Source organism: Lissotriton vulgaris, chromosome 1_1 (genome assembly GCF_964263255.1).
Source record: "Lissotriton vulgaris chromosome 1_1, aLisVul1.2, whole genome shotgun sequence".
NCBI classification, from domain to species: Eukaryota; Metazoa; Chordata; class Amphibia; order Caudata; family Salamandridae; genus Lissotriton; species Lissotriton vulgaris.
The window spans coordinates 142782190-142807653 of record NC_141685.1 but is presented as its reverse complement, the minus strand read 5'-3'; the positions used below and the strand labels follow the sequence as shown (position 1 = coordinate 142807653).

Sequence of the window (25464 nt, the reverse complement as noted above, 5' to 3'; positions counted from 1 at the left end):
CTCGGTCTGCCTGTGTATGCTGCCTATTCGTGTGTTCTCTGTAATCTAGGAGCCTCAAGTCTTCTAGTAGCTCTGCGTGTCTGATGTGGGCCTCCTGTAGTGGGGTGAAATGTGCATTGGTGCCCGCTGCCTCGCTCTCCAGGGACGCTAGGGAACCCTCTACTTCCTTCAATTTATTGATGACCTCTTTCTTTCTGCCCACTCGAGCGGCCATCGCCTCTCCCCTGAGACAGACTTTAAATGCGTCCCATTCGATCTGACGGGTGCTGGCTGTGTTCGCATTCGTGGTGAAGTATGTGTCTATAGAGTCGGAAAGGGACGATCTAAAAACTGTGTCTTCAAGCAGGTCAGGGGGTAGTCGCCAAGCCGGGATGGGGGGCGTCAACCTGCCCCAGTGCCAAGTGAGTTCAACGGGGTTGTGGTCGGACAGGGTTTTCCCCATGTGTTGGGCCTGTACAAGTGAGGTCGTCAGGGAGCGGGAGCAGAAGACATGGTCAATTCTCGTGTGGAGCTGGTGGGGCGGGGAGAAAAAGGTATATTCCCTCTCCTGTGTGTGTGTGCTGCGCCATGCGTCTGCCAAGTCCCAGCCCTCAGCCCAACGTGCTAGAGCGTCCGCCTGTTTTCCGCTCTCAGTGGCCAACAGGGGGGGGGGGTGACCTATCCAGTGTAAGATCGAGCACAGCATTGAAATCCCCCCCAATGATCCAATGGTGGTCAGCCCAGTCAGCCAGCATCCCATTCAGTGTGAGCAAGAATTCCGATTGGCCTGTGTTTGGTGAGTACACACATCCTAACACAATGGCATCCCCATCCAGTAAACCCCGCACAAATACATAACGCCCCACCTTATCAATCTTTTGTTCTAATGCCTTGAAGGGGACAGAGTTGCGAAGCCACATTGCCGCCCCCCTGGAGAAAGCAGAATAGGAGGTAGCAAAGAGCTGTCCTCTCCATTTTTTGCGTATCTTCACAGTTTCAGTACTGTTCAAATGTGTCTCTTGCAGACAAGCTATCTGTGTCCCTCTACGGTTGAGTTGAGCCAGGATTCTGTGGCGTTTGTGTATCGAGCCCAGTCCCCGTACATTCCAGGTGCACAAATGATATACATTAAGAGGTCCCATAGCCATCTGTGTGTGTTGGTAGAGCGGAGCTCATGAGTGACCATGTTAGATTCGTCGTGGTGCCAGGTGAGAGTGCCTTGTGAACATATAGCCCCTTAACTAAAAGGTTCCCAGGCCAACGGGCTCGGGAGCCAAACAAGGGTGCCCAACGTGGGCACAAGTCAGTGTGTTCCATGTTCAAAACGGGGGAAGCAGACCTCTGATGACTATCTCTTGATGGTCCGCTCTGGCATGGTAGCCCTTGATAGGGTGAGCCCTTCTGCAACCCACCATGTATGAGGAAGAGGGGCCGGTTATACGTTACCACCTGGAGAGGATCAATCGTGCCGACAGTCAGAACTCCTCTGCCATCTGGGCCGTGATCTTGGGGAACAGTTGTAGACTGTCCACCGACCCGGAAACCTCAGTGTGGGTGTCGGTGGTGACGGTGCCCCCGTCCCCGGTTGCTCCCGCGTCGTGGGCGGCCAGCGCCTCCTCTGTTAATCGCATCCGTGATGTTGAAGTTGAAGTAGGACCCGCTGTCTGGTCCCCGGGCGGTTGAGTGTTCATCGGTGCGCCTCGCGTGGGGTGTTGTCCGGAAGTGGAAGGATTGCCTCGTTGTCCCTGCGAGGTCCTGTGACCCCCGCTGTGGTCGTCTGCGAATGGGTCTTGTGAGGCCGGAGGGGTGAGTGTGACTTCCATCCATTCCTCCGCCTCTTCCGGCGAGTCGAAGAAGTGGGATTTATTGCTGTGTAGTATCTTGAGTCTTGCAGGGAATAACAGCGCATATTTCATGTCTCTGTCTGAGTTTGCGCTTCACCCCCAGAAAAGTGGACCGGGCTCTTTGTAGCGTGGGCGTGAAGTCGGGGTACACCGATATGTTTTTGTCTTCGAAGCGTATAGGTGCCTTCTCCCTTGCCGCTCTTAAGACAGTGTCCCGATCTTTGTAATGGAGTAGGTGCGCAATCAATGGTCGAGGGGGCGCTCCCGGTTGCGGGGGGCGCGATGGCATCCTGTGCGCCCGCTCCACACTGTACAGGGCCGTAAGGTCGTCCTGGCCCACCAGTTTCCACAGCCAGTCTTCAACGAATCGGGTGGGGTCCCTCCCCTCGCTTCGCTCCGGAATACCCAGGATGCGGACGTTGTTGCGGCGGGCACGTCCCTCCGCATCGTCCACCCTGTCCCATAGCTGTTTAAGCTGCTTCTCCACGGTCTCCAGCTTCGTGGAATGCTCCGTCTGTTGGGGTATGAGGTCATTTAGCGCTATCTTCTGCTCCGAGACTCGCTCCGCCAGCTTGTTGTGGTCAGCCCGCAGTAGGGATAGGCCGGTCGCCATGCTGTCCATGCGTGATTCTAACGCTTCGCGTGTGGCGCGTATTTCGTTGAGGATAAGGTCCAACTTGGCGTCCTGGGATCCCTTTCCGGTCGGCGGGATGATGTCCGCGTTCGAGGAGGCCAGTGGGTCTTCGGAGCCCGTGGACTGCATGTCTGCCGGAGCGCCAAAGTCCTGGTTCCTGCCCCTGTGTCTACCCATTGACCTGGTAAGCAGGGCGACGCTGGAGCAGCCGCGGTCGCCGGCCTCCCCCACGCACGTGTACACGCAAGGGCGCCGGGCTGAGAAAGCGGTGTGCCCAGGTTCCGCTGGATGCAGGCGATTGCGGCGCAGTCCTCGGGTCAGCCAGGAGTGATCTAGGCCAGTTTGTGCAGGGGTGACGACGGCCGGCTGGTCGAGGTGTTTTCACAGGGCAGAGTGGGGTTCTGTTGGTGGTCTTGATAGCCGTTAATTACCTGGCTGTGCAAGGTGTAGGGGGGAGTCCACAGGCCAGGGAAGGCGACGAGGAGGGACAGCTTCAGTGGCCAGTATCGCGGTAGGCGCCAGGCTTGCAGTGTCGCGTTAGGGCTCCACAGCGCGCGTCTTCTTCCCCCCACGTTTGCCTGATGTCCCCAGCTCTAATCCGTGAGGTCGCAGGTATAACCGCAATGCGAGCGGTCACTGACCGTGGGAGTGTACAGCCTCGCGTACTCCCGTTGTTGAATGTCCGCCGGCGCCGGTGCCTGGAGTGTGCAGATTGCCGAGATTGAGTCCCCGATGTCCTGGACCCCACTCCGGGGTGCAAACAAAATGGCGCCTGCAGTACCTTCTTGATGCCGGGCCGCCCCACGCCCCCCGGCGCGCTGTGCCGTGAGCGGACTTCGCGTTTGCAGTGCCGATGGCGGGTCCCGTATCTCACTAGACCTGTTCTCTTCACCAACGGGGGGTCCGGGGCTCAGGCGCTGCAGCTGCGTGGCGATTGGCTGTGGCAGGTCTGGAGTCCCGGCAGCCCAGCGGGTCCCGCAGCGGGGGAGGCCAGCGGGTGACCAGCGGCCCGGTGCAGGAGGCAAGGAGGCCACAGGTGGCGCGGGGGGCCCCCGCAGTATGTACTGGTGTCGTGGTAGAGAGTCCGCCGTATCTCCGGACCGGGGCCCCTCCCGGAGCGAGTCAGTGACCTAGGGTGGGTCGGGCAGTCCACAAATCGTGGCCGAGGCTTCACTCTGTGCTACAGGCCGCAGCAGTCACCATGGTCACGGCGCTCTACCGGTGCGAACCATGGAGGAGCAGCGCCCGTTCGCTGCACGCCGGTCGCTCCCAGGGCTACTGTGCACCGTGTGCAGGTGAGTTGCAGGGCAGGATTGCAGGATAATCAGCTATTATTTCGGGCTAAGGACGGAGCTCCGGAGCTACACGTCCACCATGATCGGCACTTGGCCACGCCCCCCGACAGGAGACTTTATCCGTATCTGGTGGTTATATCCTCTCTTAACGATGTTTTGGAAAGAGGTCCTAAGTCACATCAAGGACACGGTGGTATTCTATATACCAACCCCCCCCCCCTCTGGTGATTTTACTGGGTATAAGACCAACTCAACTCAAAGCCGTGGCACATTCCGATTGGCGCCTTATCGTGCAGATGCTAAGAGCAGCAAGACAATCCATTGCCTTCCTATGGAAGACAACGTCTCCCCCTCCAATCTCTGCATGCTTCTTGCGCCCATTGTCACATGGTCCATATGGACATTGTTGTTTTTTTCTAACTTAGCATGAGCACGTTGCAGCCCACCTGCTGCTTTGCGCACTTTACTACATGTCGGTATTTTTGCAATATTTTTATAGCTGCTTTCACACGAGCACTCAACGCTGTTTTCATTCTCTGCATGTTCCTGGGATTTGACTGAACATTATGAGAGAGGGCGAACAACAATGCTCCTTGTTATTTTGTTCTAGCCAGACCGTAGCCCTTTGACAAAACATACAGATGCAGCTGGTATTTGGACAGCTTACTTGGATTTTTAGTAGGATACACAAATAGGTGACAGACACTTGGACACTTGGAGAGGGACCTTTCCAGAAAAAGAGTGAGACAGCACCTATGATTTAGATCTACCATCTATAGGCTAAGGTATGGGGTCTGATGACAAAGCCCAGAGATCTTCTTTTATATAATAATACTTCTTCTTAGCAAGGGGGGGGGGGAGGTTAGGCGCTATAGTCTTTTCTCTATTGTCTTTTCATGATGACATCTCCCTTCATGATATATGGACTAGTTGCTATGCTGACTGTACTATGCATTTTTCTGCTTGATGTAGCACATCACCACGTCCGTCCTCTCCTTAAAGCCCTTCACTGGCTTCCGGTATCAGAGCGTTGTCAATTCAAACTAGGCTGCTTGATCCACAAATCCCTGGCCGGCATCGGCCCCTCCTTCATCTCGTCGCTTTTACACCCGTACGTCCCTTCCAGACCCCTCCGATCTTCTCACCATGCTCTCCTTCAGACGCCCAGGTTTAGGCGCAAAAAGCACGGAGGCCTCAGATTCTCTTTTCTGGCCCCTTCACTCTGGAACTCTCTCCCTCCGGAACTTAGACTTTCCTCCTCCTACTTTCACTTCAGGTCTCTCCTAAAAACTCACCTCTTCCGCTGTGCTTACACATAAGCTCCCTTGCCCTCCCTTCTCTGTCTCTTCCTCATTTAGTGAACAGCGCCAAGAAACCGTCCGGTGTATGTTGCGCTCTATAAATCCTTTTTACATTACATTACATTACATTACATGTATGCTGCATGTTAGGGCACGTTAGTTAAAATAAATATTTTAAACTGTTCCATGTCTCTGTCAGATCTTATTGTGGACAAGTACAAGAGTGCATGCGAAAGGTTGTGCCTCGTTACCGTGATTCTTGAGAGATATGGGAGTGTTGTGTTCTGGGGTGCCTAATCATTTGTTTCTCCATGAGTGAGTAGGAGGGCAAGTGAGACACTATAGCTAGTCAGTCCTGGGCTCGAGGGTACTAAGGTGGTAGGAAGACCCAGTCCCTACACACCAAGGTCCCATATTCCTGTGCATAGTTCTGTATTTCTGCAGAATCCCCGCCACATGGCGCCACCAACATTTGGTCTGGTATTTATTCACGAGACCCCTGAGTATTTCTTGTGCTCGCCAACAATCCCCTCTCACCGGATTCTGGAGACGTCTGTGGTGTGAGGGCTTAGCCTCCTATATTTGTATTTTATAGGTCTGTCAAGCTTGAATTTTAAAAAGCTTTTTACTCTCTCTCAACCCGGTTTTGCGCTTCCGTTCTTTCAGTTTATCCTTTTCCATTTTTATTATGGCAGTCGCTATTGCGGCACCTAACCACGCAGTGGTCACGGCATTCTTGAATTAACGTGGAGTTCCCAATGCAGGGCTAACATTATTTCTGTTGTTGAGGTGGGCGCGGCTCACTACTTTTAGGTCTTTTACTCTTGGGTTACATTTCCAGCAGTGGATGGGAATGATAATTTGTTTCATGAATATACAGCAGCCGCAGTACCGCAGGCTTTTTGCCCTTATGCATTGCTTGAAGGTCCGTTGACGGACTTGGAGCATACCATCTTGTTTAATAGTGCCCTTCCTCACCCTGTTTCTGTTGTCTGTTTAGGCCCCTTATCAGTCGATGGAGCCACTTGGCCAATTTTGGCAGGTTTTGCACTGCATCCAAATTATCTTAATATTACACTCACTGAGCTACATCAGTTACATACAACGCTGATTCATATACACAGAAATCTGATTCAGTTTATGTCGCGTGCGATTCAAGTGGCTCCGGCAGGACATGGTGGTGGTCTTGTTATTAGTCCGTCATGATTAATTCAGTGATGGGCAAACGTCCTCAAAACCGTGATGACTTTCCATTTTGGCTTTCACAACAATTTGAACAACTTGAAACTGTCTTTCCACATACTACTCCTGTAGAAAAACACAGGATCCTCATAATGAGTTGACCGAGTGGTTTGATTCCTGCTTTAGTTGACGGCATCACCTGAGGGATGGTGTTTGTGTCCAGCCCTGGATTTGGGGATGAAGTTAGTGGGAATTTTCCCTATTGTCTCAGATATGACTCTGACCAACATTAAAGGTGAGGCGGTTTGCTTGCAGGTACACCAACGCCTAGCTGCGGTGGCCGATGTGGGTCAGCAACGGCAGTTGCCGATTATCATAGCAGATGTAGTTACATCTTTAGGTTGGAATAGCTTAGGCATTCATCCATTTAGTCAACCACCAATTAAGTCCCCTCCTGACAAGAAGGGTTGTCCAGTCTTTCCTAAAAAGGCTTGGAACAGAAATCAGTGACAGCATCAACAGAAGTCTAGTTCCCGTGGAGGTTTGCCTCCACCTGATGCTTCTAAACGTAGATATGATTTGCATGACCATTCTAAAATTAAGACACCTGAGAGGTTCCAGGTTCCTGATCCTCGTTCTCCTTGTTCCTTTCAGGAATCTTCGGATCAACAATTCGATGGAGGATGACAACAGGATAGCTGAGAAGGCAAGTGTGCGCAAGCAAGAGGCGACTAGCAGCGCCAGTTTTATGTGAAAGTCAAGCCGGGGGAACCACCTAAATATCATGCCCCATTTCAGAAGAAAAATTGTTTCTGCTTTGACTGCAAAGTATGCCTCAGATGCTGAGAACCCTGCTCCTCGACAGGAGTTTGGCACTATCCCTTCTTGACAGTGCGGCGGAGGTTACCATAGTGCGCCAGACACTCCACCAGCATCTGGAGGCGAAAGCAACTGATACTTTCATTACCGTAGAAACAGCTGACACTTGAGTTGCCCCTGCTCATAGACTTTATTAAATGATTCTCCAAATTGAAGGAAATATTAAACACCCGATTAAAGCAGTGTTTTGAGAGAATCTCACTACTTCCTATGATATTTTGTTGGCGAAGGTTGATTGGCCTCCCCCTTTTATCGTAGCTTCCTCCAGAGGGGAAGGTGTTATTCTACCAAGTTTTTTACAATATGTTCCTGATGACAATAAAAAGGCTTATGCCTCGCAGTTGGCTTTGTCATTGGCCCCAGCATTATATCGCAATAAGGCAGGTTGGGACTAGAGTTCTCCGGTTCATGTGATTCCTTTGTGTTCCACACCTCAGCCCTAACCACACTATCCAATCAAACGAGATGCTAAAGTGTCCATAAGTGACATCTTGACGTAATTGGAATACCAGGGTGTGATTGAACCCTGTGTTTCATCGATGTATAATCCTCTTTATTCCGATATTGACACCGAACTGTTCATATCGCATACTTTTAGATTACGGACATGTAAACAGTCACGTTCGTACCTTTGCAGTCCAGAACACACATAGCTCTGCGTTTGTGAATAACATTGTTTGCAAAAAGAACAAAAACATTTTGGATATTGCCAACAGTTTTTACTGCCACTCTTTGGCTCCTGAGAGCCGTGGTTTGACCACATTCAGTGCATTGGGCAATCAGCAATGATACGCGAGATTACCTATGAGATGTAAGAATAGCCCTAGTGTGTTTGCGGCACGCATAGTGTCCCTTTTGCATGAGATCGACCCTGATGCCTTCTCATACGTCGATGACATATACTTGACGGATGATGAATCAGCGCTGCATCTCTTGCATGTGGATCACATTATCGCACATTTTGCAAACTCTGGCTACAAATTCAATTTTACTAAGTCTCACACCGCCTTCTTGGTGGTTCTTTTTCTTGGCAAAAAAATCAACAATGAAGGTAGGGGGTTGGCCCCCCACTTTCTGGAGAAATGTGCTCAATTGCAACCTCCATCTACACTTAAAAAATTGCAATCTTTGCTGTTTTTTTTATTTCGGGAGGACATACATTCCAGATTATGCTCAGTGTATCAAACCGGTGTACTCATTGATACAACCTTCTTTTTCGGCTTCCAGTGGGCTTCCGGAACATCCCACAATTCTTCGGTCTCTGCAGTCTGATCTGCTTACGACCAACTTCTTGTTAACACAAGACAATTCTACAAATTTGGTCAAAAGAATTGTACCTGGGGCGTAAGGCTTTACTTACTTGACGTTCAATGAAGGGGACACCGTCCCCATTGCTTATAAATCGCATTTGTATACTACATCTGTGATGCGTTTCTCTTCTACAGAAATTCTTTTGACAGCAATACAGATGACGATTCTGAAAGAACACTCTCTGGCTCAGGGTAAACGCATTTTCATGGTTTCATCGGTTCCTGCTTTAGAAGCAGTTACAAAGGCTAGTGTCCTGAATTCAAAAGCCTTGCATCCTCGTTGGCTACAATGGGCTACTTCTTTGACTTCGGCTGATGTCAACTTTATCTTTGATCCTTCTTTACAGATGCCGGAGTTTTTGCAGTATGAACATGTTCATCCAGCTTCTTTATCAATACTCCCTCTTGAGTACAAATGCATTATTTAAACTGATGGAGCAGCACAGCCCGCCGTTGGTTCTAAACATGCTTATACAGCAGCCTGCGCAATTGTGGCAGGAAACATTGTTGATGGTGATTTTAAATCCTCCTTGGTGCACACACAGTCTCTTGGTGATTACACGGCTCAATTGATGGAGCTACCTGCTTGGGTTTTAGCTCTTGAGTTTGCTGACCCTGAGGTTCCAACACTTTTAGTGTGCGATTCGTTTTACTGTGTACAATCCTTCAATGACAACTTATTCTTCTAGACACAAAATGATTTTCGTGATTCTAAAGGTAGCACCATTAAGCATAAAACGCTTTGGGTTAAAGTGCCTGCTCTTAAGGAGCGCTTTCCACCCAGACATATTATCCATACATTGGGGCCATCAACGTGTGGGAGCACATGCTGGTGGTAATTCAATAGACACAGAATTGATGGATGTAATGCAGAACAAATTAAAACATTCACCCCCAGTCAAGAGATCTGTGCCTCATGCGAACAGTCCAGCCTGAACTGCCAAGCCAGGTCCTCCCTGGACCGGAAACAAGCATCCTAGAACCGGTTTCGGGGTTTCACCCCTCTTCAGCCAGGATAGCTTGATTCCAGTGGCACAGTGAGCCCAGGACACACATTTGGGCATACCTGGCACACTTAGGGCAAGAAAGCAAAAGATACAAAATTGATGGACAGAATGCAGAACAATTCAAAACATTCACCCCCAGTCAAGAGATCTGGGTTAAATCCATCATTTTTTTGCTCACCATGCCACCCCAGTTTAGACCTGGCCATATGCAAATCAGTCTTGACCCTGTGCCTCATGGGAACAGTCCAGCATGAACTGCCAAGCCAGGTCCTCCCTGGGCCGGAAACAAACATCCTAGGACCGGTTTCTGGGTTTCACCCCTCTTCAACCAGGATAGCTTGATTCCAGTGACACAGGGCCCGATTCACAGAACTAACTTAAGACTAATTCCTAAACTTACTACTTTTGGTATTCACAGAATGCACTTACTACTTTTGGTATTCAAATAATGGATTTACGACTACTAACTTCCGGCTCGGGGACGGAGCTTCCGGCTCGGGGGCGGAACTTCAGGCTTGTAGGCGGAGCTTGTGGCCCAGAGGCGGAGCTTCCAGCCTAGAGGCGGAGCTTGCGTCCCAGAGGTGGAGATTTCAGCCATGGCTAAATCCCCACCTCCGAGCCGGAAGCTCTGCCTCTGGGCTGCAAGCTCTGCCTCCGGGCTGCAAGCCCCACCTCCAAGCCGGATGCTCCTCCCCCGGGCCAGAATTTACGGCCAGAGTGCTGACGTAAAGTTAGTAGTCGTAAATCCATTCTGTGAGTACCAAAAGTAGTAAGTGCATTCTGTGAATACCAAAAGTAGTACGTTTAGGATTGTGTCTTAAGTTAATTCTGTGAATCGGGCCCACAGTGAGCCCAGGACCCACGTCTGTACATACCTGGCGCACTTAGAGCGGGAAAGTAAAAGACACACAATTTATTGGACGGAATGCAGAAAAAATCAAAACATTCACCTCCAGTCAAGAGATCTGGGATAAATCCATAATTCTTTTGCTCACCATGCCACCCCAGTTTAGACCTGGCCATAGGCAAATTAGTCTTGACCCTGTGCCTCATGGGAACAGTCCAGCCTGAACTGCCAAGCCAGGTCCCCCCTGGACCGGAAACAAGCATCCTAGGACCGGTTTCACCCCTCTTCAGCCTGGATAGCTTGATTCCAGTGACACAGTGAGCCCAGGACACACGTCTGGGCATATCTGGCGCACTTAGGGCGAGAAAGCAAAAGACACACAATTGATGGACAGAATGCAGAACAAATCAAAACATTCACCCCCAGTCAAGAGATCTGGGTTAAATCCATCATTCTTTTTCTCACCATGCAACCTCGGTTTAGACCTGGCCATATGCAAATCAGTCTTGACTCTGTGCTTCATGGGAACAGTCCAGCCTGAACTGCCAAGCCAGGTCCTCCTCCCTGGACTGGAAACAAGCATCCTAGGACCAGTTTCGGGGTTTCACCCCTCATCAGCCAGGATAGCTTGATTCCAGTGGCACATTGAGCCCAGGACCCACGTTGGTAATTCAATGGCTGAGGGGGCAGCCAAATCTGCAGTAGCCACTTGTTCAGTAGCAGCAGTCATTAGGTCTTTGACTAAAATTGATGATGGTATTTTGGTGGCTATAGCTGAGACGTAGGAGGGAACAGAGTTTCCCCGAGGTTTCCCTTCATGCTATACATATCACTTGTCTTCCGATCAAGTCTCATTTGCAACTATTCTGTCAGTTGGGGAGCGACTGTTTCCCAACGAGGACCACAGACTTTCTTTGATCATTGCCGCTCATGAAGGCGTGACTTCTGCCCATGCCGTAGTTACTGCGACAATTTCACTTTTACAGCAACGTTTCTGGTGGCTTGGTTGATATAAACAGGCACGTAAATATGTTGTTTCTTGTGATATTTGTCAACAAATTAGGCCTTCTACTGTTATACGTCCACCCTACACTCAACTTTACATCTCTAAGAAGCAGCCATTTGGTTGCATTTATCTTGATCACTGCTGTAATTTGACGTCTGATACTGTTTTTAAACACATCTTGGTTGCAGTGGATTCATGCACTCGATTCCTTTGGGTTTGGCCGCAACGCAGTGCTGACACTCAAACTGTTATAAAAGATTTGCGTGTCTTTGTTGGGACATTTTCCTGTTGCACCTTCCATTCTGACCAAGGTCCTGTGTTTGCCTCTAAGGCTTACCGGGATGCAATGAAGTCTCTGTGGGTGTAGGTGAAATTCTTGTGTCCTTATCAGCCTTTTTTTGTCCTTTTTTGAGTTTTATATAGCGCAAACTAGACCAGAGGATTTCAGGTATCAGAGAGCTTTACAAGAGCAGCGGTTTCATTACAGATGGACATATTCATTTATTTTTATTAGGCACAGGGAGATTATGTAATTTGCCTAGAATCACTGGATGTTGAGAGTGGTTGCTGAAACTTAAACCCGGCTCCCCAGCTTCAAGGTCAAACGCTCTAGCCGTAAGGCCACATCCTCTCCCCAATTTATAGCAAGCCAAACATCAACATCCAAAGCCCAACGGAAATCATTTAAACTCTAGGATATCAAATTTAACTGTGGGTTAAAAAGAAGTTAATGTCATCAAACATTCCCCAAGCGCATGTTGCATGCGCTTGGGGAATGCACTTAGCTTCTCCATGTCCTGCACTCTGTCATTGATGCAATTCCTCCACGGGAGCTGGCTCGAAGGAGTTCTCCGCTATTTCAGAAGATCTCCGTGAAAGGCGATGACGCAGCGGGTGGCTTGTTCGTAGGGGAAGTCCTCACGCTGCCATTGCGACGAAAGGAAATGAAAGCCAAGCAATAAGTGTTGTGGGGCATGGCTATTTATGGCCAATCGTTGTGCGTAGGCGGGCATGTTGTAGCAACATGTCTAGCAAAGTTGCTTCACCACGAGATTAGCTGCAGCATGCCCCAGTCTCGTGTGTTGCCCTGGGAACCGGGAACAAAGCTGATGCGTGTTTTTCTTTAGCGTGTACCGGTTCTTTTTAAAATAGAACATTCTCTTACGACTGCCATTTGGAGTTTACAAAGTATTTGGCAGCTTGAATTGGCCTAAGAAATGGATGCCCCCAATGTTAAGGAGCAATGGCAAAGTTAGTTGGTCTAACATACAAGCATTGGTAAAAGCAAACATTCTTTTAAACATACATTGCAACATGGTTAATGTAGAAACCATGGGGATGTCGACAGATGACACAAGGCACCATGGACCCTGTGTGATGTGTCTTCCTGACACTCATGGGTGTCATAATATCTGGGGTGCCTATAACCTGGTACTAGGGACTTATAAGGGTACCCCAGTATCCAATGTGGGGTGTACTTAAGTACTGAACATGACAATGTAGGGAGAAAGCAGATAAAATGGGGTCCTGATTAGCAGGATAGCAGTCAGACTAGTCAAATATAGCTTAGCACCAGGAAAAAAGTGGGGGTAACCTTAGAAGCAGATCCTACTTTCCTACAGTAAACTATTAAATTGTACTAATAATACATATGTCAATCCCACTCCAATTTATACAACAGTAGACATACTGTTGAACGCAGGGGAGGTAAAATGTACTAGTCCCACTCCACGCAGTGCAACAGTAGAGAAAGTGTTGGATTGCAGAGGGGTAAAATTTACAATTCCCACTCCACTTAGTGCAACTGTAAAGAAAGTGTTGGATTAGGGAGGGGTAAAAGTTAGTATTCCCACTCCACTCAGTACAGCTTTAGGGAAAGTATTGAATTGCAGAGGGGTGAAATATGAAAAGTGTTGGTTTGTGGAGGGATAAAATGTACTATAACCACTCCAGTCACTAATTCACTTCAACAAAATAAAATAATTTCAGAAATAGACTAAATAACAAAATAAATGTACATTTAAAAACTATATATTTTTCAAATAATGAAATATTTATTACAATGTTTAATACATATAAATTACTACAAATATTATTATAATTAAGATACACTATTTATTTCTCTGACCAGGTCCCCAATCTTCGGACCAAGGCAGATCTTGCTGGCATAACCAACACTTCCCCAGTGTTTGTGCGTTTTACTTAGCCGTTCTTTTATAAACGCGAAATTCATTGAGTTCCTGTAAAACAGGCAAACGTTCATTGTTGTCAAATAGTGTTTCAGCCACCACTGTACTGACACTATCGAGGTCTGGTACCTACATTCTCACACCAAACAGTAGTTCATAAGGAATACAACCACCCTAGGGATTTTACTTGGCATGTTGTTAAGTGCCCTCTGAACAACATTGCTTTTGAGGACTGCTTAAGTCATGGTTTTTCCTCTCAACTACCGAATTTTCCTCAGGATGGTAAGGGAGGGGGACTGCAAGACCACACCCAAACCTCCCATGGCTTCTTTGCAAGCCAGAGAGCTAAAGGCCAGACTATAGTCGCAATGTAGTGTGCTATTGAGTATGAGCCAATGAAGACTCACAAATCCTTTATTACAGTTTGAGCATCAGCTGAGCGCTGTGGCCAAACCCACAGGAATCTGGATCATGAATTCACTGCCACCAAGATGTACTTGTAAGCCCCATCTGATTGTAAGGCACCGCAGGGATCCCAATACACACATGCCAAGGGCTTGTCTTAAATCAAATGAGATGTCTCTGCTGGACGTGCCAAGGTGGAGCCCTTCATCTGCTGGCAGATGTTGCATTTAAGGACAAATATCTTGGTCTGTTTTGATAGACCTGGCCACCAATAGCGGTACTTCAGTAATTAAACTATACCAATAATCCCTGCATGGGAGGAGCTACGACACCAACTAAGATGGCCGCTTAGTCTCCCGGCTCCGCTGACCTCCGTCCTACGCTTCACTATCCTGCTGACAATCCTGCTTTCCTGAACCGGATCCGTGTGGGTGATCCGTCCCACACTCCAGTGGTGCAATTCCGGAGTTTTTCCGCCGTCGTGGAGCGAAGATACGTCGAAGAACGTACTGAGGCCTAACCTGCCGGGGAGGCCGGGATCTCAAGTGCTGGCCCTGCCGGGTACGAGCTGAACAACAACGGGCTGCTGCATGCGGTTGGGCCCGGTCTCCGGTCCATTTGAACTTTTTCCAGATTGTTTTGCTACCATCAGCTGCCTGGTGCCCTGTAGCATGTGAGGCGACGAGTGACGCAAGGTACTGTCTTGTGAGGGTCCCTGACCGGGGATCCGGCATCCATAATGCCGAGCCCCCCGTATCGGCGCCTCGCCGCGTACCACTGCTTGCTGACCGCCGTTCCCTCCTAGCTTATTCCTGCTCCGTTTCACTTTGCCCCGGAGAAGGAGCCTCTCCGTTGGGGTCACCATGCCTGCGGACAGAATAAGTTTAAAGGAGCGGGTTCGATCTGGCCCGTCTTTGTTAACGGTGATGGAGACACTTATGGCGCTTCAGGGCACTATCAAAGCTCGGACTCATGCCTTGTTGTCTGCGATGGATGAAGTCACAGGCTCGAGACCGGACCCTGACTCGACGCTTGCGACCCGGCAGCCAGCCCACTTTGCAATGGATGCTTCAGAGGTGTATTTAGACCCGGCAGTGGAAACAGTGTTTGCCCCTATTGTGTCGGATTTGCCGGACTGGAGTGTGCATGGACACCCGATTGAACTGTTGGAACCTTCGATCCTGCACCCTTCGGAACATTTATACGTCCCCACTGTGGTATTCTCTACTTTGTACTGTATGCGGTTTTGGATTTTGTTTATCCCCCTCCTCCACCGGTCGTTCAAGATGGCGGATGAGACGAAGCTTGGCCTCGGAGATGGGGAGGGGCGATGGTACCAGCAATCAACATCTCTGCGCTCCTGTTCTGCCGACTTATGGGACATTGTGTGTAAGGGACTTCCCTTAACTACCGACTTCAGTACATTTGATCGTAGGGGTCAGGGTTGAGATCTTTGTCTGGGCTCATCGAGGTGAATTTATGGTTGACGGGATTGCTTTACTGTCCTAACGGATTCCGGGGCAGGGTTGGCTAGGTTGGGGGAAGGAGACCGGGAGTCCGTAGCATTATGCCCTCCTCCGATTTCCCCTCTCGAGTGGGGCTTTCTTACTTTTTTTTTATTTTTCCCTTTCTTCTATATTTCGGGCTCTGGTTGCTGGGCGACAGGCACGGTGCGTGGGGGGTGGCCGTAGTCATTTGCAGGGGTGCAGGGTGGGGGGTGTGGGGGTGGGTGTTTCGTTTTTGTCTTTGTTCTATGGCCTCTTTTTCTTCTTCTCTTCTTTTGCCTTTCTTTCCTTTCTTTTCCGGGTTAGTGTAGTGGGTTCGGCTCTCTTTGCAACCTCATCTCTATACCTGGGCCTAGACCCTTTCTGGGGCCTGAGTGCTGGGGGGCGGACAACAAGGAAGGTGTGGATATTGATGATGTGCTGTTTATCCTGATGTTGCATGTTTAAACGCCGCTGATTGCTAGGGTAGCAACTTTGGTATGGACGCATCGTTTTCCTGTTCGCCCCCATTCCCATGGTCCGAGACACTATATGATACCTGATCCTTTCTATTTTATATCGAAAATTAAAACCTCCTATCCTGTTTCACATTGAACTGCACTCCCAACCACTGTATTTGGTAATCTGAGCTACTATGATCCTCAGGGACAATTGCTTTGAGACTGACTGTGATAATATGTTGAACTGCTTAGCGGCCAGCCCTGGGGGTTGTAGGCCCGGTTTTGTATATATGTGCAAATGTTAAATAAAGGTTTTCAAAAAAAAAAAAAAATCCCTGCATGAGCGAATCCAGACCCTACTAGTGGGCTCACTGACTGGTTTTAGCCAGCCTGCCGCCACAGACGAGTTTCTGACCCCTTGGGTGTGGGCCTTTGCTCTCAGGTGTCAGAAACAAATCCTGCCCGGGTAGAGGATTTTTTACACCCCCTCCCACAGAATGACCTACAGATTAGCATTCCAAGGCAGGTCCAAGAGACAACCGCCTTTGGTATGCCAATCTGGATTCCCTCACAGGAGAGGATGCTGACCGCCTTTGACCAGGGCCCATTTGGCACTTGAGCAAGGCAGGAAAATTAGTAGTCAGATAGGCGTGCTCAGCTCCAGGCTAGTACCACCCTTCAGGGGGACTACCTGAAATGATCACAACCTTTCAGAGACTGCCACCTTTGTGATGGCCAACTGAAGAACTTGTGAAAGTAGTGATATTAGGGGTGTAGGACCCCAGGGGTCAATCGCTGAATGGCTATTACCCTAGACTCCGCTAACGCCCCTAAATCTAGTATTTATGGGATACCCTGGCATCAGGAGATCAGATCCTGCCTACCTAAAAGAAGACGGACAGACGTGAAGACTCGCAAGAAACAAGAACAGAAGATCCAGCAACTGACTTAGCGGCCACCCTGCTGACCTGTCTGTTATTAGACAGTTGCACCGAAACACAACTTGTACTGCAGCTGTGATGTCTCCAAACCCTGGGAGAACTGCCAGCACTTCGGCCAAGGACTAGAAACTCCTGTGGAACAGCAGAGCTGCTCCCCTGCACCTTGTAGGTACCAAGAAAGAACTGTAAGGCTCCAAGACCGTGAAAACCCGACATTGGAAAGCATTGCTATACCTGAGCCACCTAGCACCTGGGTGAAGTAGGCCGACAGTGCCAACCCAGTCACCAGACCCGATGCCCACCTTGAGTTTCACCTCTGTGGACATATCAATGCCACTTGCGGCCTCTGCTTGCAGGCCCCCTCTACCACAACGCTCCATGTGGCAAAACCTGATGCCTAAAGACACTTCTGCACCCGTTACCCGTTACCCGTGGCCCAAGGAGACGAGGACTGAAGGCTTCTCTATGTCCCGCAGCATTGTGTGGCCTGAGCCCCCCTGTTGGTTTAGCCCGTCTGGCCTCCCAATCCAAACCTGCAGTCTCCTTTCATGCAGACTGATCCCCATAGACTAACATTGGGCACCGGACGCTGTATTTTGCCACTGCACCCTGCTGCCCTAGGGCCACTGGAGGTGACCTGCTGGCGCTGCCTTGGACCTTGCCCCATACTTACCTTAAGTCCAAGAGATTGGTCTCGTAAGTATCATTACTCTACTGTATCCCATACTTGTTTTTCCTCCCGTAAGATAACATTGCAGCTTCTGAAAATGGACGAAGTGTTGACTTTTTAAAATTGAAAGAATTTCTATCTCGAAACGTACTTACCTGATCATATTCATTCTGCCACTTACATATATATAAATTTATTTGTTATTTTTATAAATTGGGGATCTCCTTATTGAGTTGTGTGTATCGTTTATTTATTGTATGTGTATTTTACAGATGTCTAACACTGATCTCTGATAAGCCTAAGGCTGCTCGGCCTCACTACCCCCGAGAAGAGCATCTTGGGATTGCTAGAGCAAACCCTGTCCACTTATAGGAATATGTGGACTCTTTGTACAGTATACCTCTTTTTGGTGTACTATATAAAGATCCAGCTTCCGACACTCCTCTGTTTCTACCTCATAAGCACCTACCTCTGCGCATTCCCTGTTTATTCCTCATAAGCATCTACCTGTGTTTCTCCTCTGTTTGTACCTCATAGGTACCTGCGTGTGCACCTCTTCTGTTTGTACCTCATAAGCAGCTGCCTGTGCACCTCTGTTTACTCCTCATAAGAACCTACCTATACACCTCCGTTATTTACATCTTATAACCACCTGCTTGTGCACTGCCTGTCTTTGTGCCTCACAAGCAGCTACCTGTGCGCCTCCTCTCTTTATACCTCATAAGCACACACCTGTGCTCCGCCTCTGTTTATACCTCATAATCACCTACATGTTTACCACCTTTACTTATATATCGTAATTACCTAAATATTCGACTCCTTAGTTTATACCTCATAAGCACCTACCTGTGCACCTCCTGCGTCTATAGCTCATAAGCACCTACCTGTGCACGTCATCTGTTTGTACCTTGTGAGCTTCTGCAATGAAGCTTGTAATCCTACACAGACAGCAACGGGCGCATGATTATCAGGCAATTATCTAGCATCTGCTGTGTGAATGCATCAAGTATGTTCCCCTGATTCAGCTAAAAAATAACCTGTTAAATGAGTACACAGACATTGTGGGCGGGTAATAACAGGGAACAAGTTAAACCTGGATGTAAGAAATGCCTTAAGGTAGAAATGCTATATTCAGCTGCGGATGACGGATACCTCCTCGCGCGCTGCCAAAACCCCGTCCGGCCAAAGAGTAGCCTACTCGGCACAAAAGAGACAACACTAAGTCAGATACCCCTGAAAGGAAGAAAAAAAAAGATGAATATGCAGACATCTGCTGGCTGCACTGATATGTCAGATAAATTATTGGTTGTCATAAAGTCTCAATAATAAGGACTAATTACCTGTTATGATTGAATATTAACTTATAGATCAGTGTTTGTTTGCTTTATCTGCGCTTACAATGTAAGGGTCGGGCATTACAATGAACCACTCGTGGTTTTACAGCAAGAGCTGTGGAAGTAGCTGAGGCTTGAAATGCAACAAGGTCTGAACTTTAGATACTTTAGGAAGAACTAAAGAATCTCTTGTGTATGTATTGTGTGCGGCCAGAACCAGGCTCTGCAAGTTGAACTAGTTTTAGGGTGTTGGACGGATGTTACAGCAATAAAAATATCTACCTCATCACATGATAATGTTCCAATCTTTCAGATTAGAAGAAACCAGAAATTCTTGAACCAACCCCGGCGTGGGCTGAGATGGTGGCAGTGATTACTTAACGAACAGCAAGGTAAAGACAAGAGTTAGTACTTGAGCTGATATATTGTGAACAGGAAAGCACTGAAGTATGTGAATGCAGTTACCTTTCTTATGTACCTCCAGAGGAGTCAACTTTGTTGTACACTTCCTGAAACTAAATAAACAACCGTACACCCTAATCTCTCTTTTTCCACAATATGTTGTTTAAATGAAATCTTGTCCACGTGCATCTAACTAAAGCTTTACCTCTAGCATGTGGTGCTCCGTGAGTGCCCTTTTCATACTAAGTTACTCTGTGAGCACTGGTAATTCACCTCCTTTTCAGAAGTTAATAAGATATGACATGTTCAACAGATTGTTTGCTTAAATATCTGTGTATGGTGAAATAATCCTTGCTAAATTTCAAAGATGGTGAAGTTGAGATGTCGTTAAAAGCCAGTTAAATATTGTGTATTCATATTGTGTTACATTTGCATTTCGTAATTTTAAATCTCTTTACATCCAACAGAACACAAGCTTTGAAAGCATGAAATGCTTTTGAATAACAGCTATTGTTCTGTAAATCTACAAATAATGGTCAGAAATAATGAACTACAGTATTCAGGAAAACATCAGCACAGTCAGAGACGGACAGACCTGAACATAAACTGACAGATTCCGGAAGAGGCTGTGAAGGACAATTCAGTGGAGACTAAGAGTCTGAGCTATGCACCTCCACGTCACAGGACTGAGGAAATGACCTCTAGAAAAGTAAGGCACAACACCACCTTCAGCTGTGATCATGGGATCGGTATAACGTGGTTACAGCAGTGCGTTGAGTCCTAAAATGATAACAGACGATCATTCAATGCTCTAGGTGTATGGTAAACTCTTCCTGGCTATACCACAGCAACCAGTGTAGAGCACAACAGAGTGGAGACAAACAACTAAAGTGTTAAAGAAAGAGGAGTTCTGCTGTCTAACATTTAGAGCACTGTCCCTATTAAACCAACGGGAAGGATTTAATTTTACCCACAAGTGTCAAAACCTGTTATCCAATCCAAAGACAACATCTCTTGCAAGGAAGCCTGTCTAATATTATGCGTGTGGCAAGTGTTTAGTGGCCATTGTACTTTATTTTTAAATTGGAAATCAAATGTTGTAAATGCCAACAAATGCAGGAAATGTGGGAATAATACAAGTGCTTTTTCAACCATGCTGGCCCTTCAGGAAACACAGTCATGGGATGTAGACAAATATATACCCGACCCAGAGACACTAATCAAGAAGGAAGAATCATACACATGCAGCAAAAGCTTTAGTTTCTCATCCATATTAAAGTCCCATCGTCAAACACACACAGGCGAAGAGCTGTTCAGATGCAGTGAATGTGTAAAGAGCTTTAGGCTGTTATCAACCCTAAAAAGACATCAGCGAATGCACACAGGAGAAAAACCATTCGAGTGCAATGAATGTGTGAAGAGTTTTAGTCAGTTATCAGATCTCCAAAGACATCAGCGAACGCATACAGGGGAAAAGCCATACCACTGCAGTGAATGTTTGAAGAGTTTTAGTCAGTTATCACATCTCTACAGACATCAGAAAACACACACAGGAGAAAAAACATACAACTGCAGCGAATGTGAGAAGAGTTTTAGTTGGTTATCACACCTCCAAGTACATCTGCCAACACACACTGGGGAAAAGCCATTCAGGTGCAGTGAATGTGTGAAGAGCTTTAGGCTGTTATCAGATCTCCAAAGACATCAGCGAAAGCACACAGAGGGAAAGTCTTACCATTGCTGTGAATGCGTGAAAAGCTTTAGTCAGTTATCACACCTCTACAAACATCAGAAAACACACACAGGGGAAGAAACATACAACTGCAGCGAATCTGAGAAGGGCTTTAGTTGTTTATCACATCTCCAAGCACATCAGCAAAAACACACAGAAGAAAGGCCATTCAGATGCAGTGAGTGTGTGAAGAGGTTTAGGCTGTTATCAACCCTGAAAAGACATCAGCGAACACACACAGAGGAAAAACCATTCAAGTGCAATGAATGTGTGAAGAGCTTTAGTCAGGTATCAGATCTCCAAAGACATCAACAAATGCACACAGGGGAAAAACCATGCCAGTGCAATGAATGTTTGAAGTGCTTTAGTCAGTTATCACACCTCTACAGACATCAGAAAACACACACAGGGGAAAAAACATACAACTGCAGCGAATGTGAGAAGAGCTTTAGATGGTTATCACACCTCCAAACACATCAGCGATCACACACTGGGGAAAAGCCTTTCGGGTGTAGTAAATGTGTGAAGAGGTTTAGTCGATCGCCAGACCTACAAAGACATCAGCGAACACACTCTGAGGAAAAACCATACCGTTGCAGTGAATGTGGGAAGAGCTTTAGCCAGTTATCAATCCTACACGGACATCAGCAACACACACTGGGGAAAAACCATACCATTGCAGTGAATGTGTGAAGAGCTTTAGTCAGTTATCAATCCTACGCGTACATCAGCGAACACACACTGGGGAAAAACCATACCATTGCAGTGAATGTATGAAAAGCTTTAGCCAGTTATCAGCCCTCCAAGTACATCGGCAAACACACACAGGGGAAAAACCATACCACTGCAGTGAATGTGAAAAGAGTTTTGGTCAATTATCAATCTTACAAAGACATCAGCGAACACACACAGGGGAAAAGCCATACCACTGCAATGAATGTGTGAAGAGTTTTAGTCAATTATCAATCCTTCAAGTACATCAGCGAACACACACAGGGTTAAAACCATACCACTGCAGTGAATGTGTGAAGAGCTTTAGACAGTTATCACAGCTCCAAAGACATCAGCGAACACACATAGGGGAAAAGCCATACCATTGCAGCGAATGTGTCAAGAGCTTTAGTCGGTTATCACACCTTCAAGCACATCAGCTAACACACACAGGGTTAAAACCATACCATTGCAGTAAATGTGAAAAAAGCTTTAGTTGGTTATTACACCTCTACAGACATCAGCGAACACACACAGGGGAAAAACCATTCAAGTGCAGTGAATGTGTGAAGTGCTTTAATCAATTATCAGACCTACAAAGACATCAACGAACACACACAGGGGAAAAACCATTCAAGTGCAGTGAATGTTTGAAGAGCTTTAGTCAGTTATCAGACCTACAAAGACATCAACGAACACACAGAGGGTAAAAATCATTCAAGTGAAGGGGATGTATGAAGAGCTTAGTCACTTATCAGAGCAGCAAAGACATCACCGAACACACACGGGAAAAGCTATTCAAATGAAGGGAATGTGAAAAATTCTTTTCTCAATTATATGAGCTACAAAAACATCATTGAACATACACTAGGGAAAAACCATACGACTGCAGTGTATGTGTGAAGAGCTTTAGTTGGTTATCACACCCCCAAAGGCATCAACAAACACACACATGGGATAAAACATACAACTCTAGTTAATGTGTGAAGAGCTTTTGTCAATGACCAGCCCTACAGGGATATCTGACAACACACACATGGGAAAACCATACAATTGCAGTAAATGTATGAGAGCTTTAGTTGGTTATTATACCTCCTAAGACATCGGCAAACTAACACAGGGTTAAAATCATACCATTGCAGTAAATGTGTGAAGAGCTTTAGTCAATCTTCAGAGTTCAAAAGACATCAGAAAACACACGCCGGGGGAAACCATTCAAGTCCAGTTAGTAAGAGAAGAGCTTTAGTTGGTTACCAAGCCTACAAAGCCATCAGCAAAGTACAGAAGATGATAAAGTTACAATTATGTGGGGCATTCAAACGCCGGAGGATGTTAAGTAGAAGATAGACGCCCCGACTAGCAGAATGGAAGCAACACAGATATTTGTGGAATAATTGTGTCTACTCAGTGATTGATCAATTCATTTCTCTACAGATAAGAAAAATGAAGTTGCAGGAAACACATTAAGACATTAGCAGAGTGCAGACCAAAGAAAATAAATAGTGTTGTTTTTACTTTGGTAAAGTAGAGTTATAAAGAACAACATCCACACACACCTGTTCATGCTACTTTTAAAATCAACACTATGGACAGGGCTTGGACTAACGAGGGTATTTTCAGCTAACTTTAGGGATTAATTCTAAAACCTATAAACCCAACACACTCAAACTGATTTAACTGGCAGGCACTGGAGAATATTCATAGTTAATTGTGGGCTTTAGGTGCTTTGTGCAACATTGATGGTTCCACTGCTGCAGCCAGAGAACAGAGTCCAAAAACATGAGAAGTGAAAGTAGGACATTGTGATCTGTAACTCTCTGGGTTAATGCATGCAGTGCACATGTACCTCCCAAGACCTGACACGGGAGAAGTGACGCTCATTTCCATCATCACATGCATCTGTAAATGCACCCACTATAGGGGTATTTCCCCAGTGGCATTCAACAGCTGGATCCTTGGAGGATTGGACCGCTCACTACTGACTATGTAAATAATTATTTGTTTGATTAATTGCATGTAAAAATATTTTATGAGTTTCTTATTTGCGGAGAATCATTTGACCAAATCCTAACTGTTTCATGGATAGAATTAGTGCTTGATGGCAAAATTATTGATATGAGAAAACGATGTTGAAATGTTTACTTCTAATGAGGTTTCTTAAGGTTTGACGGTTAAGTAAAGATTAAATATTGAGCACTAAATAATTCCAGCTCTTAGAAGCTAGAATCCACAAGTATCGACTCTCTGTTATGCAGTTCGTGCAACCTTGACACTGGGAAAGAAATCTGGATTCAGAAGGAAAGGAGCACAAATTATATTCAGGTTTGTGTTTACAAGCTAAAAGGAACCCTCATTTTATAAACTCTGCTGGTGAATGCACGAACTTAAAAAGCATATGCTGCCTCGTGAGCAAATAGTGAAAGTTTTTGATGCATTTTAGACTTTCTTAGCCCACAAATAAGATAGAGCATAGCATTCAGAATCATCAGAAATTTGCTTTTGTGTTGCTGGAGCCACCAAATACAGTGTTCTCATAACCCAGCCTTGTATAGACGAAGGAGATCACCGATAAAATATTCATGTCACAAGACAGAAAAGGAACACCTTTAGTAGCCAAAGATGGTAGAAACTAATGCATTCCACTGAGTTCATTTTAACCAAGTGCCTAGGCCTTGCTGCTGTGCATCATCACAACCATCTTGTAGTGGTAATTTGGGATGAGGTTACTTCCAGAACTTGGAAAGGAAACTGTTACTTGCTGTTAAATACCAGACTGAGCACAGCACATCTATGCCGCCAGAGTTCTGTCCGTCACTGCATGTTTTGCATTGAAGGTTTTGTGAACCAGTGAGAGTCAAGCGTCTAAAGAGAGATCTCATCTGATGGATGCTTCTACCTGACGCTTCCTCACTTATAGCATAATCCCAGGTGCCAGTCTGGATCAGGAAACTTCAAGGCTAACACATTGCCAGTAGTAGACTCTAGCATTGCATCAGTAGCAAAAGCAGCATCCGATGACATCACCAAAGCATCCCAGCACAAGGTCATCAATTCCCTTTTACCTACTCCTATGGTGCTGGTCCAGCGCTTACTCTCTCAAAGAGTCTTATGTTTTCCCACAGGCATTTTCCAACAAGTGGAGTATTGTGTCTCCTCCCTAGAGAGCAGGGTTCAAACCCTGTAGGGACTGGGATGAACTGAGATCTAGAACAGAGCCCCTCTTCATCTGCCCCTAGTGCCTCGATTCAGAACACGACTACTGGTCTTGTTACTCCTGCCAGAGCAAGCACACGAAGGCCATCAAGGACCATGAGGCGAGGCGCTTCATACGCTGGGCCAGGGACGAAGAGCGCAGTTGACACTGCTTCCGATCACACTACAGGTCAAAATGGAAAATTTCAAGAGACAAACTCTAGCTCTAATGTAACCGGCATTGAAACCAGTAGACTGTACGGTGCCAATCAACCACATCCTGGCCCTGCATTTGCATCAGAGGTATCTATGTTTTGTAGGGGGTTCTATGCAGTAGTAGTTTGTAGTGCTACCCTTTGAGTTAACATCGGCACCTCAAGATTTCAGAGGTGATGGCAGTGGTTTCAATCCATCTCCGAAGGTTGGTCATACCTATTTTCCCAAACCTGAATGATTGGCTAATCAAAGTTGGATCTCCAGAGGCGGTATCTCCCCATCTACAGTCAAGTGTAGCCCTACTGTTTGACCGGGGTTCTGGTCGAATGAGCCGAAATCCCACCCGACGCCCACATATCCAGTTCATAAGGTCAGTACTGGACACCACTCTGCTCCAGGCCTTTCCTCCACCTCTGAGGACTGCAATGGTTCCTTCTTTCCAG

The 25464-nt window shown here is 46.9% G+C and overlaps 1 pseudogene across 1 annotated transcript in view; it reads left to right on the top strand.

Moving 5' to 3' along the window:
• LOC147737828 (uncharacterized) overlaps nt 1-23509 on the top strand; it is an 81313-nt pseudogene extending 57804 nt beyond the window's left edge. The window contains exons 2-3 of the transcript XR_015302492.1: nt 19082-19160; nt 19638-23509. The product of XR_015302492.1 is annotated as an uncharacterized LOC147737828 (transcript). The remainder of the gene's footprint in view (nt 1-19081; nt 19161-19637) is intronic.
• Nucleotides 23510-25464: the final 1955 nt, after the last annotated feature.